Raw genomic sequence first — 17,297 nt, 5'->3', positions numbered from 1 at the left:
TCAAGAGCTAATACAACATTGGTGCTGCAAGGAAAACAAAAATCTAAACACACCATGATTACCACAGAGAGATCTCTGATGAAATATTATTATATATAATAAATGACAATTTTGAAAGCGTTCTTAAATTGTGTTTTAGTCATGTTTGTCTCCATTAAGCCTCTAAGTTAATTAAGCAGGCAAGCCAACTTGAGACAAAGAAATTGATTTTCTGCATAGGATACTCTCAATAGAGTAGCAGACGTAAAAAAAAAAAGGATCAATTTTTTTTCATGGTGTGCAAATTAAGCTCTGTTCATAAAAAAAAAAATTAACAAAATCCCTGTTCCCTTGGGTTCTTTTGTTCTTTCGGGATATGTTAATCAAGTAAATATGGCAGGAAGGGAAAATCCATCTGCATGTTCCTTGTACCTTTCACCTTTGGGAAAACAGAGTCTCCCATCTCATTAGAGAGAACCTCTAACCCCTCCTTCCAGCCTGCTCCCCAATGGCGCCTGCGCATGAGACCTAAGGACTGGATCCCAGCTCCTTTCTACCCATCAAGGAATCCTAGAAGCAATCTAATCAGCATGGACCAATGTGCACTGCATTTTTTATTAAAATAAAGACAGCCTATTTTTTTGCCTTCCATTTTATCATAATCTCTTCCTCTCCATTCCAGTGCTCCCAAGCACACAAGGGTCTCATTTTTATTTACTTCCGCAAAAGAGAAAACAGGAGCATCCATATTGGCCAGTATTTGTAAGGCTAGAGAAAGCCTAACTGTGGCATCCCTACCTTGATCTCTTTGCTATGGGATTTCATTGTTTTAGTGACTTATTCTAGAATTAGAGAATGGCGGATTCTCTGGAATGTTACTTAACTAAAAATTAAAAGAATACCCTTTTGGGAATGTTGATGCTGAGAAGTGTGTTTTTGGATGGAAGGTGGAAGAAAGCATTTTTCCTATACCTTTTTGTTCATTATCGACATTGGGGGGTCAAACTCATTTTCACTGGGGGCCACATCAGCCTCGCAGTTGCCTTCCAGGGACCGAATGTGATTTCAGGACTGCATACATGTAACTGCTCCTTAACTAGGGGCAAGGAGCTCGGTGCTGCCGCCGGGTAGAAACAAGGTGCTGGCAGATAGAACAAGGTGGAGGGCCGGATTTGGCCCTCAGGCCTTGTGTTCGCCACCTGTGACCTACATAATGGTATCAGTAAAGCTCTCTGCATTCCAGAATATACATGTCAACAGTTTAAATATCATAGTGTAGTATTCACTGTAGTCCACGCCATCTCTGAGACAACTACGTGCACACATGAATATATTCTTTATACTTCTTCTGTTTAAATTGAATAACACCAAGACCTTAATCATTTGTTAAGGTGGTATTACTGCTTCACAAGGGAAGAATTTGCTAATAAATGAAGTTCAAGCAGGAGCTTTTCAATCATTTCAGAAAACTCTTTTTTTCCCCACACTTTGTAATTCTAAACCCATGGACAGTGAGCAATGTGCTTTTTTAGATGTAAGGATCACAGTGTTGAGAGATTTCAAAGTAAAGCTAGGCCTGGTATTATATTATAATTACATTATAATATGAAATTATACTATATAATTTAAAATACAACAATATTAAACTATACATTTACATTTTACATTATATCACCCAATTTTAGCTTAACTGCATGCTATTGTATTCAGATATCCCACTGTAAAATGTAATTTTACGTTTACATTATGTAGGTCATTGAAATGTAAAGCTCTGAAGAACACACGTAACTTGGAACATAAGTGACCGGCGTGGCTTAGCACGCTTTCTCTAGGCTGTCATCTAGTCACTGCCTCGCGTGCCCGAGCAGAACTCAAATATGGATGACTGGACATAAATGAGGGCAGAGCCGTCCTGGTGTCCTTGAGGTAGAGGAAACACGCTGCTCCGTTCTCCCTGTTCCAGTGCTCTACCCACACAGAGTTAGCCTGTGGACATTTCTGCTCCTCATCCAGTTTTAGTCTGTGAAATCAGAATCCCCCCCTGGGAAACGTACACTCACACTCAGTGCCCTAAGCATAATAGATACTGAAAATATTTGGGGATGAAGAACATGGTACCCTGGATTCTCAAGGTATTCCAAAATGGAGGAGAGGGAGAGCTCTTTGGGTAGAAGCAAATAAGCCAGGAGCGATAGCCATGCTGAGCAGGGGCTACCTGAACAGTGGGAATTGTTTAAAACTGGAGGTAAGAGCTTACTTGGGTAAATCCCAGAATCTTTAGGTTTCATTTTGGAAATGAGAGAAGCAAGGTAACAACAAGGCAGGTGAGATCAGAGCCAATTTGGGGTGCTGGGAGCATCTGTGGGGCAGGGAGCTGAGGGCCTGCCGAGGCTCTCTGTTACTCATGTGCGGCTTGCCCATCTCCATTCTATACTCTGGAAAAGAACTCCTGGAAGGGGCCTCACTTCATTTTTCTCTCAGCCTCTCATGGGGCGAGGGGATGATCAGATCAGATTCCCATGAGAAGTCTGTTACTCTTGATGAAAATAATCCAAGCTTGAAACTATCAAAGCTCAAGTGCATTTATGGGAAATGTAATTTACCTGAAGGCAAAAATATCTTTATTTGGGGAAGCAGAAGAGTAACAAGAAGCCAGAGCATCATCATCATTGGGTCAACTTTTCTGCTCTTCAATATAGTAACTTACTTTGGAATCCGCAGGACTGTGCTTCCAAAGCACATACAGAGAGAGTATTTACAACTCTAGGTGTCTTGAGTTCAACAGATTTACTCCTGCTCTCTGGTGTGATGAAAAGGCCCATTCAGGTACCCTTGTGCTTTTGTCTCTTCCCCTGTGATTTATCAGAGCTCTGGGAACTGCCCACGAAACCAGGACCAGGAGAAGCCAGCCCCCAGGCCTGGTGTCAGAGTGCCGAAGCACAGCTCCACTGCCAGACCGCATGAGTTTCTAGTTCCATCCGAGAAGCAGGACATTATTTCGTTGCTGTCTTCCTTCTTGAACCACTTTTTCAGATGTCATGGTTTTATTTATAAACTTCAACTGCCGAAGTGCATCTAGGGTTCATAGATTTGTGTCTCAATTATAAGAGCCCCAATTGCAAAATCCTGAAGTGAGAATATGAGCCCCCAGAGAAACAATGTTTGACGGCGATGACTGGTGATGGTGATGATGATGATGAATATATCCATGACCGGTCTCTCCTTTTGCACATGCTATTTGGCACCAGTGGTGCAGGTTAACCACTCATTACAACACAAGATAAACTTCATTACATTTCATCTCTCTTCTAAAGACCTTACATGGGTCCTCAGATTTGATTCTTACAATCCCCTTAAATATTAGTTACTGTCATCTTCATTCCCGGGAACCTGAATCTTACAGATTTGGGGCAGCTTATGCAAAGGCATGCAAGAAGTGATCACACCAGGCTTCAAAGTCCAGACTTTCTGGTTCTAAAGCCTGAGCTCATGTCATGCCGTTTACCTGCTTGACAAACACCTGCTCATTTTTATAAAGTTCAACTTAAGAGTTTACTGTCTATGCAGCTTTCCCTTCTCTCCCCCTCCTCAGGTATAAATACCATAGCAAAAACTATATAATCACCATTTTAAGCTCTGTGTCAGGCTCTGCGCTTAGTGCTGTACTTATATAGCCCTTACAAAGTTAGATTGCCTCCAGGCCAGGCAATAAAGTGGTTTTATTCCAAGTCCTACACTGTAAAATTAAATTGTAGTTTCCGTCTTTATTGCATTCTCTCTAAAAACTCCAGCAGGAGAACTGCATTCATAACACAGAGCAACACTTCTAAGGCTCCATCTCCATCCTTCCCATCCCTCCACGCACCCTCCAGCATCCCTCAAGTCTACAAAGCAGTACGTGGAGCCGCCGCCAATCCTAGTTGTTCCAAACTTCTGACACTCTTCCTGAAACCCATCCCAGGATGGCTCCTGTGCTCTCTCTCTCTCCCCCCTTCTCCTTCTTTCCAAATCCTTTTTTTTTTTCACTAGAGTAGCTTTGTATTCTTCACACTGTAAATCAAGTTACTGTGTTTTACACTTCTTTTGCCTTGACCTTGGCTCTGCGTAGCCAATAGGATGAATGGTGAATGAAACCTCATCACAGAGGCAGCAACCCTAGCAAAACGGAGCCTCCTTCTCACACTTTGAGAAAGGAATATTTTCCTTCTATGGGAGACAGAAGACCTCACATTGTTTCATTTACTTTCAGTGATATTTAGGAAGCCATGTTCAAGTAGGTGTCAGTAAAGGATCAAATATGACCTTCAAACGGAGTTAAGTTCTTCTGCCTACTTGTCTTAATGTACAATGATGCTGGATAATGGTAATGTAGGCTTCCCTGTCTTGTTCGTAGCACTAGTTGTCATTTTAGTTGTGTTTTCCCATTAAACATAGTTTTGGCCTTTGCATACATATCCCATAAATTAATATTATTAAATATTTTATCAAGAATTCATGTTGAATTTTACAAACATCTGTTTAGCATATCAGTAGATGACCTCGTTAAGTTTTCACATTAAAGTTCCAGGCCCAGATGGTTTCACAGAGGACTTCTGGTATACCTTGAAATAAATAATTCTTATCTGTTTTTCTACTCCAGAACCTAGTGTAGGAAAGAAAAACTTCTTTAAAATAAATGTGACAGTGATACCAAATTTCCTCAGAAAGATTACACACACACACACACACACAAGACAACTACATGTGAGTCTTACTCAGAAAATGGACACTATGATTCCATATGACAGGCAATTCAAGCCATTACAAAATAGTAAGTTGTGATCAACTAGGATTTATTCAAGAATGAAATGATAATTTGCTATAAGAAAATCTATTGCTAAAATACTTCATATTAATTTATTTAAGAAGACAAATTACATGGTTGTCTATATGCTGAATAAGGTAGCCCTTGAAGAAATGGTCTACATGAATTTTTAACAATTTCTTTTGGGATCTGTTTTAACAAATCATATTTCTCTATAACATTGTCTATTTCATCCAGGTTTTGAAACATGTCTGTTTAGGTTGAACAAAGTAGTCTCTTATTATTTTCTAGTTACTTTTCTGTTTTATTCCTCATCGTCATTTCTTATTTTAGATAGTTATATTTTTTCTTTTCTTTTTCATTCAAAAATGTTTACTGACTGAAGTTTTTGTGCAAAAAAAAATACATATTAGTCTACCCAGTGGTTTGTCTTGGTGTTTTATATAAAGAGTTTTTCATTGCATTTATTTTTAAAATAATTTAGTTTTCTAACTCATTAATTCCTGCTTTTATCTTTATAATCCCTCCTTCTATTTTTCCTATAGCCTATTTTGTTGTTTACTGATAGAAATATGAAATATAAATATTCTGAGTACTGCTCTAGATATGCCTTATAATTGCAATTCATATTGTTTTATTACTATATTCTAAATAGTATGCAATTTCAGTTAATATTTCCCCTTTTTATTCAAGGATTAAGAGAAAGTCACTTTTCCCCCAGAATGTAAGGACATTTTATTTTCTGGGTTTTGTTCTTCTTGTTTTTGTTAGTTCCAGTTTTGCCATATTATCATAAGAAAATGTTTGCCGTATTATTTCGAATTTTTGAAATTTATTGAGATTTTTTGGCAGTGTAGTACATGGTTGATTTTATGAATATTCTATAGGCATTTGCAAGGAGAGCATATTCTTTATTTACAGAGTTCAGAAAATATCAGTTAGATCTTTCTCATTAATTATATTACTAGGTCTTCCTTTGTGCTCACTTCAAGTCTCAGCTCATCAGACACTTCCTCTGATACATGTTTTCAAACGATGCACTCCCTAGGCCATATTGGATCTTTTTCTTTCTGCCCCTCCCTCCCGCACTTCCTGTTATTTTAACAATTCTTGCACTGTAATATTTCCCAGCGCATTCAAAATCCTTGAGAACAGGGATCGTGTCTTGTATGCTGTTGTATTCTCAGGACCTGGCAGCTCTTGGCACATAGAAGGTTCTCAGAATCATTTGTTGAATGAATGAATATCTCTGTAACGTTCATGCCTTTAGAATTCCTCTTAGAGAGAAGGTGAAAAACAGGAAGAAAATATTAAGGATAGATTGGAGGTGCCTGGCAAGTAGGTAGTCTTCCAAACAAGTCCTATGATTCCCATCCAGACATTGCAGCCTACCATATTGGTCCCCAGATGTGGCCAATAGCATGCCATCAGTCCAAGTGTACCAGGAAGAATGGCAAAGTGGCGAGTGTTCATTACCAGCATTTTCTACTTCCTTTATTCTGTACCCTGCCCCTGAAGAAGCAACTAATCTCATATGACCGCTCTGGTTCCACAGTCGAGAAACCTCCTCAGTCCTTTTTCTCCTTTCTGTGTTGGAAATTCCAGCCAATTAAAGCCAGTCTCAATTGAGTATTGGTTTTATTAAAGTAAATTAGCAGTGAGTTGTGACTGACTCAACTTAATTTTTCAGGACATATATTCATCCCTAAATGGGAGCCCGCTGATGGAAATAAATTTTTAGTTAGTTGTTACTTATCTTTTCTGAATAGCCCACATTACATCCATGCTTAATGATGCTTTCAGAATGCATGGAATCAGCATAGTTTAAAGCAGGTACCCATATACAGTCTTGCCCTTCTGCTTCCCTTTCCTTATCTAAAAAGAATTACGGAACTTGATGAGCTCTAGAAAGTTGTCCTAGCTCTAAAATTCTGTGATTGGTATTCTGTTATCTATCCTTTGCAAAATACTATAAATAACCTCAATCACCATTGGAGACTTAGTGCAAACAAGCAAGGCAAATGTTGAAATATATATTGAATAATAAACCTTCAAATTAAGGAGGGGGATTGTAAAGTCAGTCTTCGGTCATGCACACCACTGAGGCACAAATCATCCTCATACTGAACAACAAAAATCTGTTAGCAATGGGCTGATATGCAAAATATGTAAAGAACTCAGCAACATACAACTCACCACCAAAACAAATAATCCAATAAAAAATGGGTAGAGCATGTAAGTAGAAACTTTTCCAAAGAAGACAAACAGATGGCCAACAGATATATGAAAATATTCTCAATATCATGAGTTGTAAGGGAAATGCAAATCAAAACCAATATGAAAACCACCTCACACTGTTAGAATGGCTATTACTAAGACAAAAAATAACTGGTACAGCCACGATGGAAAACAGTACGGAGGTTCCTCAAAAAATTAAAAATAGAGCTACCATAAGACCCAGCAATCCCTCTTCTGGGTATGTACCCACAAATTTTGAAAACATTTACTTGTAAAGATATACGCATCCCTATGTTCATTGCAGTATTATTCACAATAGCTGAGGCATGGAAACAACCTAAGTGTCCTTCAATAGGTGACCAGATAAAGTCATACATACTAGATGCCATACATACATACAATGGAATATGACTCAGCCACAAAAAAGATAAAATATTGCTATCTGTGACAATATGGATGAATCTCAGGAGTATTATACTAAGTGAAATAAGTTAAGTCAGACAGAAAAGGACAAGAACTGTATCATTCATTTGCATGTGGGATATAAAACAAAAAGCAAGAAATGAACAAAGAAAATAAACACACACATAAAAAACAAATGTACAGGTGTACAGAGACGCAGCGCCCGGCTGGTGCACCAAGATAGCAGCTGACCTGTCCTTATGTGAACAGGCCCAGGAAACCTTGAGAACTCAGAACTAAGCAGTAGTTCCTTCCTCAACACGGATATGGCACAGGAGAAAATGGGACTAAACATTGAGCTGCTGCCGAGTCCAATCAGCACAGATGGCAACATCCTGAGAAGATCCAACAGTGCCCTTTTAATCAATGAGCTCGGTGATAATTCACAGGTGTTCCAAGCTGGCACATTAAGAACTAGAAGAAACAGCGCAATGTTTATGATGTAACACTCACTGGCTTTTTGCCACCTTCTCTCATCTTCTATCAGTCGCCTACTTCTATCAGTCACCTTTATCAAATCAAACAGAAAGACACCATGGATTTAATAAATAATGAAACAATGCATGAATGGGCATTACAAACTACAATACAGATAAAGTTGATCTTGGGAAGTAAGTTTGAACTTGAGTGACAACAGTTTAGAAAGAAAAATCTTGTCCAAATTGTATGGATTTAATGCCAGTATCCTCAGCAGCTTCTCCCACCAGCAGCTGCTCCCTCGTTACAAACTTGAGTTGCACCAGTTTGTTTGCAGGTCCTATTCCCAGTCCTACACGACAATTCACAATAAGAAGACAAAGTTCCACCAACACTATACACTATAAGATCAAGTATCCTTGCATCATTAAAAAGAAAAGATAACATGGTATTGGAATATCAGCCAAAGAGGTTTTTCCAAAGTATAACCAATGTGTTTTCTTCTGATATGAATGTCTATCATCCATTCAGATGCTCTTAATAGAAACAACAGCAATATAGGGTCTCCTTGTAATTCACCAGCTAAAATCAGCACTGTCACAAACTCTCCTGTGTGGCCTGCTGATTTGGGGTCTCCATTTATTATAGTAGATGGACTTTCAACTAACAGATTCACCCATCCCAAGACTTTCTCACGAATGGAGAAAAACACATGGGTATTCTCTCAGTTCACTCATGTACTCTGCCTGCCTGTGTCTCTCTCTCTCTCTCACCTACTCACTCACCTACTCACTCACTCTCACACACACACAAAGCTGGAGCAATAGCAGAATTGTATGGTATAATTTAGACTATTGCCTAGTTATCTTTTTTCTCTAAAATTCTGTTTATTTATAGAACTTGAATGTCTAATTCCTGTGTATCACCTTAAAAGTAATGTAGCAATATTTTGAAAGATGTTTTCCAAATAAGAACTATAGCAGCATAATTGAAGACACAATTATACATCTTCAAGCTGCTAATATAGAAACATGCTATACCTGGACTTTAGAAAAAAAACAATAGAGAACACTTTTTATTTATGTAAATAAATAAAGTTAGGAGTTCTGATGAAGAAAAACAAACTCACAGATACAAGCAACAGAACAGCAGTTACCAGAGGGTTAGGGGGGCTGGGAGGAAAACAAACAGGGTAAAGGGGGTCAAATACACAGTGACAGGAGACTTGACTTTGGGGGAAAGTACACAAAAGGGTACAAAGATGTTGTATTGTAAAGTTGTACACCTGAGATTTATATAATGTTATTAATCAATGTTACTGCAATAAATTTATTAATTTTATTTTAAAAATTCTGTTACCATGATCAAAGACAAATAAAAGAATGGGGAAGCATGTAAGAGAGCATCTGGTCCAAAGCCACAGGCATAAATCGCCTGGAAAGAGGGATTATAGGTGTTATAGGAAGCATTCTGGTCAATCAAACATTAAGGATGCTCAGCATCACTAGCCAGCAGAGAGATGCAAATTAAAACCACAACGAGATACCACCTCACACCGGTGAGAATCTCCATCATAAACAAATCAACAAACAACAAGTGCTGGTGAGGTAGTGGAGAAAAGGGAGCCCTAGTACACTGTTGGTGGGAATGCAGACTGGTGCAGCCACTGTGGAAAACAGTGTGGAATTGCCTCAGAAAACTAAAAATGGAACTGCCTTTTGACCCAGCAATTCCACTGCTGGGATTATACCCTAAGAGCCCTGAAACACCAATTCAAAAGAACTTATATACTCCAATGTTTATAGCAGCACAATTTACAACAGCCAAGTGTTGGAAGCAACGTAAGTGCCCATCAGTAAATGAGTGGATCAAAAAACTATGGTACATTTACACAAAGGAATACTATGCAGCAGAAAGAAAGAAGGGGTTACTCACAACCCATGCATTCACCAGGAATCAAACTGATGACCTTTCGGTTGGCAGGCCAGTGTTCAATCCACTGAGCCACACCAGCCAGGGCTATACTGAAATATTTTTGAAAGCTCAATGTATCCTACACAACATACATAATACTAATAGTTGATGATGACAATATGCTTCAGAATAGTAGAGAAAATTGGGTGATATTATGAAAATTTAGTATTTTCATAATGTTACCCATAAACAGAATGCCTTCAATATTATCACCATAAGTCATATTGGATAAAGCTCAACAAAAGTTTATGGAAAAGATCAAATTCAATTATGAATTATAAAAGCATAAATGAACCTCGAAGTAGCATTTGAGAGAATACAATTTGCATCCTGTTTATCTAAAATTCCACAGGAATAATTTTGCCCAGTTTTCTGAAATTAACATTTTTAGATTTAAATGTAAAACTGAGCCATTTCAGGACAAACAATAATTTATTTATTTTTGAAGTCATTTTATATTTTTCAGTTACAGTTGATATCCAATACTGTATTAGTGTCAGATGTACAGCCCAGGGATTAGACATTATATAACTTACTAAGTGATCATCCTGATAAATGTATTACCCATCTGACACCATACATGGTTATTAGGATATTATTGACTATATTCCCTAAGCTGTACTTTACTCCCTGTGGCTATTCTATAACAACCAATTTGTACTTCTTAATCCCCTCACCTTTTTCACCAATCCTCTGAATCCCCCTCCTATCTGGTAACTGTGAAAATGTTCTCTGTAACTATGAGTCTGTTTCTGTTCTGCTTGTACATTTGTTTTTTCAGATACAATTGTCAATAGATATGTCTTTATTGCAATCTTATTGTTCATAATTTTGATATTTTTTTTTCTTCTCAAAGAAGACCCTTTTAACACTTTTTATAATGCTGATTTGGTGGTGATGAACTCCTTTAGCTTTTTCTTATCTGGGAAGCTCTTTATCTGTCCTCCCATTCTAAATGATAGCTTTGTTGGGCAGAGTAATCTTGGTTGTAGGTACTTGCTTTTCATCACTTTGAATATTCCTTGCCACTTGTTTCTGGCCTGCAAAGTTTCTGTTGAGATATCAGCTGACAGTCTTATGGGAGCTCCCCTGCAGGTAACTAACTGCTTTTCTCTTGCTGCTTTTAAGATTCTCTCTTTGTCTTTAACCTTTTGCATTTTAATTATGATGTGTCTTGCTGTGGGTCTCTTTGGGTCCATCTTGTTTGGGACCATCTGCATTTCCTGGACTTATATGTCTATTTCCTTCACCACGTTAGGGAAGTTTTCTGTCATTATTTTTTTCAAATGGGTTTTCAATTTCTTACTTTCCCTCTTCTCCCTCCAGCACCCCCATGAAATTTATACTGGTATGCTTTAAGTTGTCCCAGAGGCTCCTTACACTATCTTCATTTTCTTAAATTCCTTTTTTCTTTTTGCTGTTCTGATTGGGTGTTTTTTGCTTCCTTATATTCCAAATTGGTGATTTGATTCTCAGCTTCACCTACTCTATGTTAATTCCCTGTAAATTATTCTTCATTTAAGCTAGTGTATCCTTCATTTCAAACTGGTTCTTTTGTATGGTTTCTATGTCCTTTTTCATGGTGTTGAAGTCCTCACTAAATTCCTTGAGCATGCTTATAAGCAATGTTTTGAACTCTGTATCTGGCAGTTTGCTTGCCTACATTTCATTTAGTTCTTTTTCTGGAGATATTTCCTGTTCTCTTTCTGGCTCTGGAACCCTGGGCTGGAAGGCCTGGTGTGGGGCTGGGACCCCTCACTCCTCAAGGGGGACCTCCAGAGTTGTGATATTCCTCCCAATGTTTATCTGCTACATATGGGTTTGTGAACATCCCATTCCTCATCTCCACCCTTCCTACCAGTCTCGATATGGCTTCTTCTTTAAATCCCTAGTTGCAGGACTTCCAGTCAGCTAGATTTCATGTGGTTATGTGATTGTTGTTCTTCAGTTTAGCTGTAATTTTGATGTGGTTGTGGGAGGATGCAAGTATAGCATTTACCTATGCCACCATCTTGACCAGAAGTCCAAAGGATAATTTTAAAACAAGAATAGTAGCAAGAAAACTAGCCCTTCACTGATACCTTTGATTTCACGTACAGCAGTTGCCTGAAATTTCTCAACTGCTGCCATCTAGGAAACAGTTACATGAGCCTGACTCCCACATTTAACTTTAATGAAGATCCTAAATTGGATGAAATCATCAATTAATCTAACTAATTTGCAGTAGTCAAGGCAGCAATTCTAATAGCAGGATGGGAGTACAAAAGGTCAACTCTACCGTGATGATGAGACGTAATGTGTTTGAGCATTGACAAGGTACCAGGCCCAGTTCTAAGCAATACCCACTCATTTCATGTCAATCTCAATCCTTACAGCAAACCCATGAAATGGGCTCTTAATGTATCGATTTTTCAGCTGAGGGTCTGAGACACAGAGTGATTAAGTATCTTGGCCAAGCTAGAAAAAGGCAAGACCTGATTGGGTCCTCAAAGTTGAATGCTGGTGCTAATGGGTTTTGCCACTACACCGACCCAGCCCAGTTCTTTTCTTCACCTCTGTAAACAGGGTTCTCAAGGCAGGAACCAAATATTATCTCTCGGCCTCTCACAGGAGGAATAGTTTACAATGATTTGTTGACTGACTGCTAAAAATATGCAATTCATTTTGGGACCCTATAACTGTATATGCAAGGAAAACAAGAAATTGAGATGAGAATTTAAGTGATTCCAGAAAAAAAAAAAAAACACTTTACAATGGAATGTTTTGGAGTAGAAATTATCCAGTTTTACATCCTATGTTGATCAAAATAAAGAGAAAATGTATGAATTCAGACAACCCTGGATGGTGGTTAGCTTCAATTATAATATATGATTAAAACAGGAGGTCTTAATGAGTTTTCTAAAAAGAGTAAGATAGTGAATATATTGGGCTTTCTGGCCTGTAAGATCTATGTTGCAACTACGCGACTCTACCATAGACAATACGTAAATGGACGCGTATGGTAGCAAACTTGATCTAACCCCTGGGCAGTAGTTTGCCAACCCTGGATCCCAACATAAGTAAGTTTATTTTTAATAGCTACCATATACATGTTCAAGCAGGAGGCTGACTGAGTAGATTGAAAATGAAAATATTATGGCTCATATTCTCTTATACTAGTAATTATTCTTACAGATATCTTATTTCTCCTTTTCCTTCGCTAAAATTCCCTCTTTAAAAGTTCAAAAGTAAACCATCAAATCTTACCAAATTCTGGATTTGTGAGGCCCAAAATAAACAACTTATCTCTCAGCTCTTTCCCTCCCTCACCTAAAGACATCATTATTAGTTATCTATTGTTGCATAACAAATTGCTTCCCGCAAACTTAGTGGCTTAAAAAAACAACACTTTAAGCTCACAGTTTCTGTAGCTCAAGAATTCAGGCACAACTTAAATGGGATCCCTGTTCCAAGGTTTCTCAGGAAGCTTAAATCAAGGTGTCAGCTGGGACTGTTGTCTCACATGAAGGCACAACTAGAGAAGGACCCACTTCCCAAATCGCTCATGTGGCTGTTGACAGGATTCAGTTACTTCTGAGCCATTGGACTGAGGTCTCAGCTCCGCAGTGCCTGTTTGCTCAATGTGACCCTCAGTTCCTTGCCAGATAGGCCCTCTCCACCAAGGGAACCAGAAAAGAGCCAGAGAGAGAATGCCAGCCAGAAAGAAAGCGCAAGCAAGAAGGAAAGTTGGTCTTTTATAGTGTAATCCTGAAAGTAACATCCCATCACTTTTGCAATATGGTTTTTGTTAGAAGCAAGTTGCTAGGTCCAGCCCACTGTCAAGGGAAGGGGGTTACCCAAGGATGTGAGTAACAGGAGGCAAGAATCATCGGGGGCCCTTAGAGAAGGCTGCCTACCATGCACTATTAACACGGAGTCTGCACTGATCTTTCAGTATAATGCTGTTAACAATTCTAATTGATGTCCTGCCAACAGGTGTAATTTGCACCTTCAGAATGTCTACATTCTTACAGGCTCAAAGTAGAGCTGCAACTCAGTTTCCCTAAGAAGCTTCATACCTAGCAGGAACAGATTATTTACATGGTGTGTCAGCAAATAAGGTGCCTTCATTATTTCCCAGTCCCCAGGAAAGTTGGTATATGCTGAATAATCCTTGCATCATATTAGATAGGAAATGTTCAATTTTATTATAGTTACATAATTCTAATCTCATCAATTTAAAGCTAGCTGTGCAGAGCAAAAAGGGGGGTGAGGAGTGTTAAGTTATGTGGGTAATATAGATCCCAAATTGATTTCCTACCCACTTCTCCAGATTGGTTTTTGAACTGTGTCTACACTCCATTCTTACTGATGACATGCAAACCAGGCAAATACAGGGCTTTTGTCAATAAGAAAGGGCTTTTCCGGAGGATGCCTGGTTTGTTTGCCATCCTGGTTCTAAATGGTGCATGATGTGGCATCATTTTTGTGTCGGGCTTCCCTGATCTATTTGAGGTTCGGGTCATTTCTTTCAATGAGCTGCAGATCCTATAACCAATGTTCGGGTGCAGACAGTTCAGTTGGGATTCGGTCTCAGCAAGGACAAGTGAGAGCGTGTGGAGTGTAAACGAGGAGAGGAGAAAAGCCAAACAAGTATATTTCTCAGTTGGTTACCCTGGAGGGCAACTAGGGGGTCGGTCCTGCTGGGGATTCTCGGGATAACCTTACAAAATTCTCATCAGACCTGTCCCACCAAGTAACCAGGAATCTGGGGTCTTTATCCGCCATCTCCCATCCGTTTGTGGATAAGGGCTGTCCCTGAAGTGTAGCTTCCTTTCATGTAAGTTGAGAAAGTTATTGAAGTGCCAGAAAAATCTCTTAGACAAAAAAGCTAAGGGGTTCAAGGCCTTGAGGTGAGTTGCTGACAGTTTATAGCAGACTTTGCTGCTAATTTGCAGGTGAACTCAGTGCATCTGCTACACTGAGTCTTCCACATGTAAATCTCATGGACACAATTGGTTTCTAAGCAAGGAATTCACCATCTGAGGCAAGTTTTGCCTGGCACATAGAGGCACTCAACGAGTATGCGTTACTGGATGACCCTGGAGGGAGGAAGAAGGCGGAGCAGAGGGCCAGAAGGCTGCCGCTGGGACTCGGGGCTCTGACCACCTTCAGATTGGGACCCCAGCCCACTACTAACTCCGCTTCCTCTCTCACCACTTTCTCTTTTCCATGAGTCACAGAACCCTAGAATGGCAGAGAATCCTAGAATACCTTAGAGATACTCTTGGAAGCCCTTAATAGTTTCCAGAAGGAACCTGAGGCCCAGCAAGGTGAAATGATGTGGCCAATTCTGCCAAGACCCACAAACATCCCTGGCATCTCCCAGCTCCCTCCATCACAGCCCTGCCACCTCCTCTTCGTTATAATCCTACAGGACTGATTCCCACCCAGGGACTGAGACTGATCTCTCTGAAGCAGATGCATGCAACGGATATATTAGCAACTGATATGCTCAATGAGCCCAACCGAAATCTCTTCACATTGACAATTTATCTTTCTTCGCAGTCTGTACACTTCCGAACTGCAATATAATAATGCCTCCTGAAGGCACGGCCTTTTTGATTTCTTCAAAGAGCTTGCACATCTATTTGTGTCCTTCCATTCAAGAGGCTGTAGGATTTCTTTTTAATTATACCAGGCTTCAGCAGGCTAATATCTATCGCAAATAAGTAATTACTAGTGGGTGGTTTGTGCTTCTGGTTTCTGAGGCGAGGAGAAAAGCGTAGAGCCGACTTGCATCAAAATGCTGCTCAGCTACAGGAAATGGACGCAGTGGAGGCCAGTTGTCTGGTAATTTACAGTAACGAAAAGTGAGGTCACCCACCCAGTCAGAGGCTTTTGTGCCACATTAACTCCCAACCCCTGATTGACCTGCAGCTCCTCTTCCTGTGTTTCTCCTCCCCACATGTAACCTGCAACGTGATGGGCGCCTGGGATTTTGCTATTTTGGTTTCACTTTAGACGATATAAGCCGGTAGGTAGCTGATTAGCTTCAAGAGCTTTAGCGCACACCAGGCCTGAGTGCCCGGGGTCTCATGCTAAGAATGGAAGGTTTCTGTCAAGGTGGATCCCGTGGAGACTTCCTCACCAACTTGCTGCCTCCACTGTGAGCTCCCATTAAAGTACAGAGACGATGCTAAAACCAGGCCACAGGCCGGGGGCTGGGCAGTAAAACTTCTTGGCTTCCACTGACCCTGCCGTTCAATGACATTACGATTTCACACTATATTCTCAGTTGTGAAATACTCTTTGGCCCTACACCAAGGAAATACCTGTCCTCATTGGCAGGATGCAGCATCCCAGTGCTCAGAGGCGTCAGGTGCAGAGTCGGGAAACTCCACGCCTAGAGAAACCTCTTTGTACCTTGGAGTCATCACAAGGTTCTAGGTACTCTTGAAGAAATGGCTTCTCTACCGCTGCAGGCTGAACTGGGCTTCTGAAGGCTGCCAGCATTTTGTGGCCGAGAATCCCCCCTTCCCCAGCTATCTTACCCATCTCAGGCTGGCATCGGGACACACCACCGCCATTGCGGTCTGATGGCAAAGAGCCTGCATGGGCCCACTCTGCGCTGGCCTTCCACTCGCTTTCATAACGTGCTGCGTTTCAGAAATGGTTGCGGGGGAGAAGTTTGCTCCATGCTGCCTTCCCAGTCTGGCCTCCTCACCCTACTCTAAGGAGCGTAGCCAACTTGAAAATCCCCGTCTAGGGGGTGTGTGCTCCTCAGCTTTTCCATACTTGCCTACCCTTCCCATCAAGTCCCCTCTGTGAGGAACCCCAGATGGAAAGCAGGAGAAAAGCTCTGCCATCACTATAAACCCTATCCACCATTGGGAGCCTTTCACTCAGCCTCCATCCAAAGAACAAGACTGGACAGTTTAGGTTCAACTTCCCTCCTCTCCTTCCTTGCTTACAAGTATGAAAATTGAACTTGGGGTGGGTGGTTGGGGACCTAAATACAGAAGTGGAAACGGCACTTATTGCTGACTGGCAAAGCAAATGAAGAACAGTGTGGTCATCTCTCATCTTTACACATTTCATCCTTTGTCTGTCCCCACTGCATGCACTTTTTCACCTCTCTCTCTCACATTAGATGCTGTCTTCTGGTGAAACCACAGCATGTGAGTCACTCTCCTGACTCACTCCCCAAACAGGGACGCTCCCACAGGGGTCAGTGAGCCTGAAAAGCACAGAGTGCGGCATTAAGCCAGAGCAGATGTGAACAGCGGTTCAACCACTCGTTCTCTGTGAGATCTTGGCAAAGTTAGTGAGAGTGATCTCAGTTTTCTTATATTAATCATGGATGTAACTCACAGAGTTGTGTTGTTGCAAGCTTCCTCTTTTGACAGTGGTGGTGGTTAGCTGTTTTGTTTTGTATTTGTAA

General features: G+C 40.3%; 1 protein-coding gene and 1 pseudogene across 1 annotated transcript in view; both read left to right on the top strand.

The window, feature by feature from the left end:
- GLRA2 (glycine receptor alpha 2) overlaps positions 1-17,297 on the top strand; it is a 168,487-nt gene that overhangs the window by 104,925 nt on the left and 46,265 nt on the right. The window lies entirely within an intron of this gene.
- LOC112313251 (P2R1A-PPP2R2A-interacting phosphatase regulator 1 pseudogene) lies at positions 7,741-8,344 on the top strand (annotated as a pseudogene).

This window comes from Desmodus rotundus, chromosome X (genome assembly GCF_022682495.2).
Source record: "Desmodus rotundus isolate HL8 chromosome X, HLdesRot8A.1, whole genome shotgun sequence".
Lineage (NCBI taxonomy): Eukaryota > Metazoa > Chordata > Mammalia > Chiroptera > Phyllostomidae > Desmodus > Desmodus rotundus.
The sequence above is the reverse complement of the archived record's forward strand: the minus strand, read 5'-3'. Positions and strand labels throughout refer to the sequence as shown.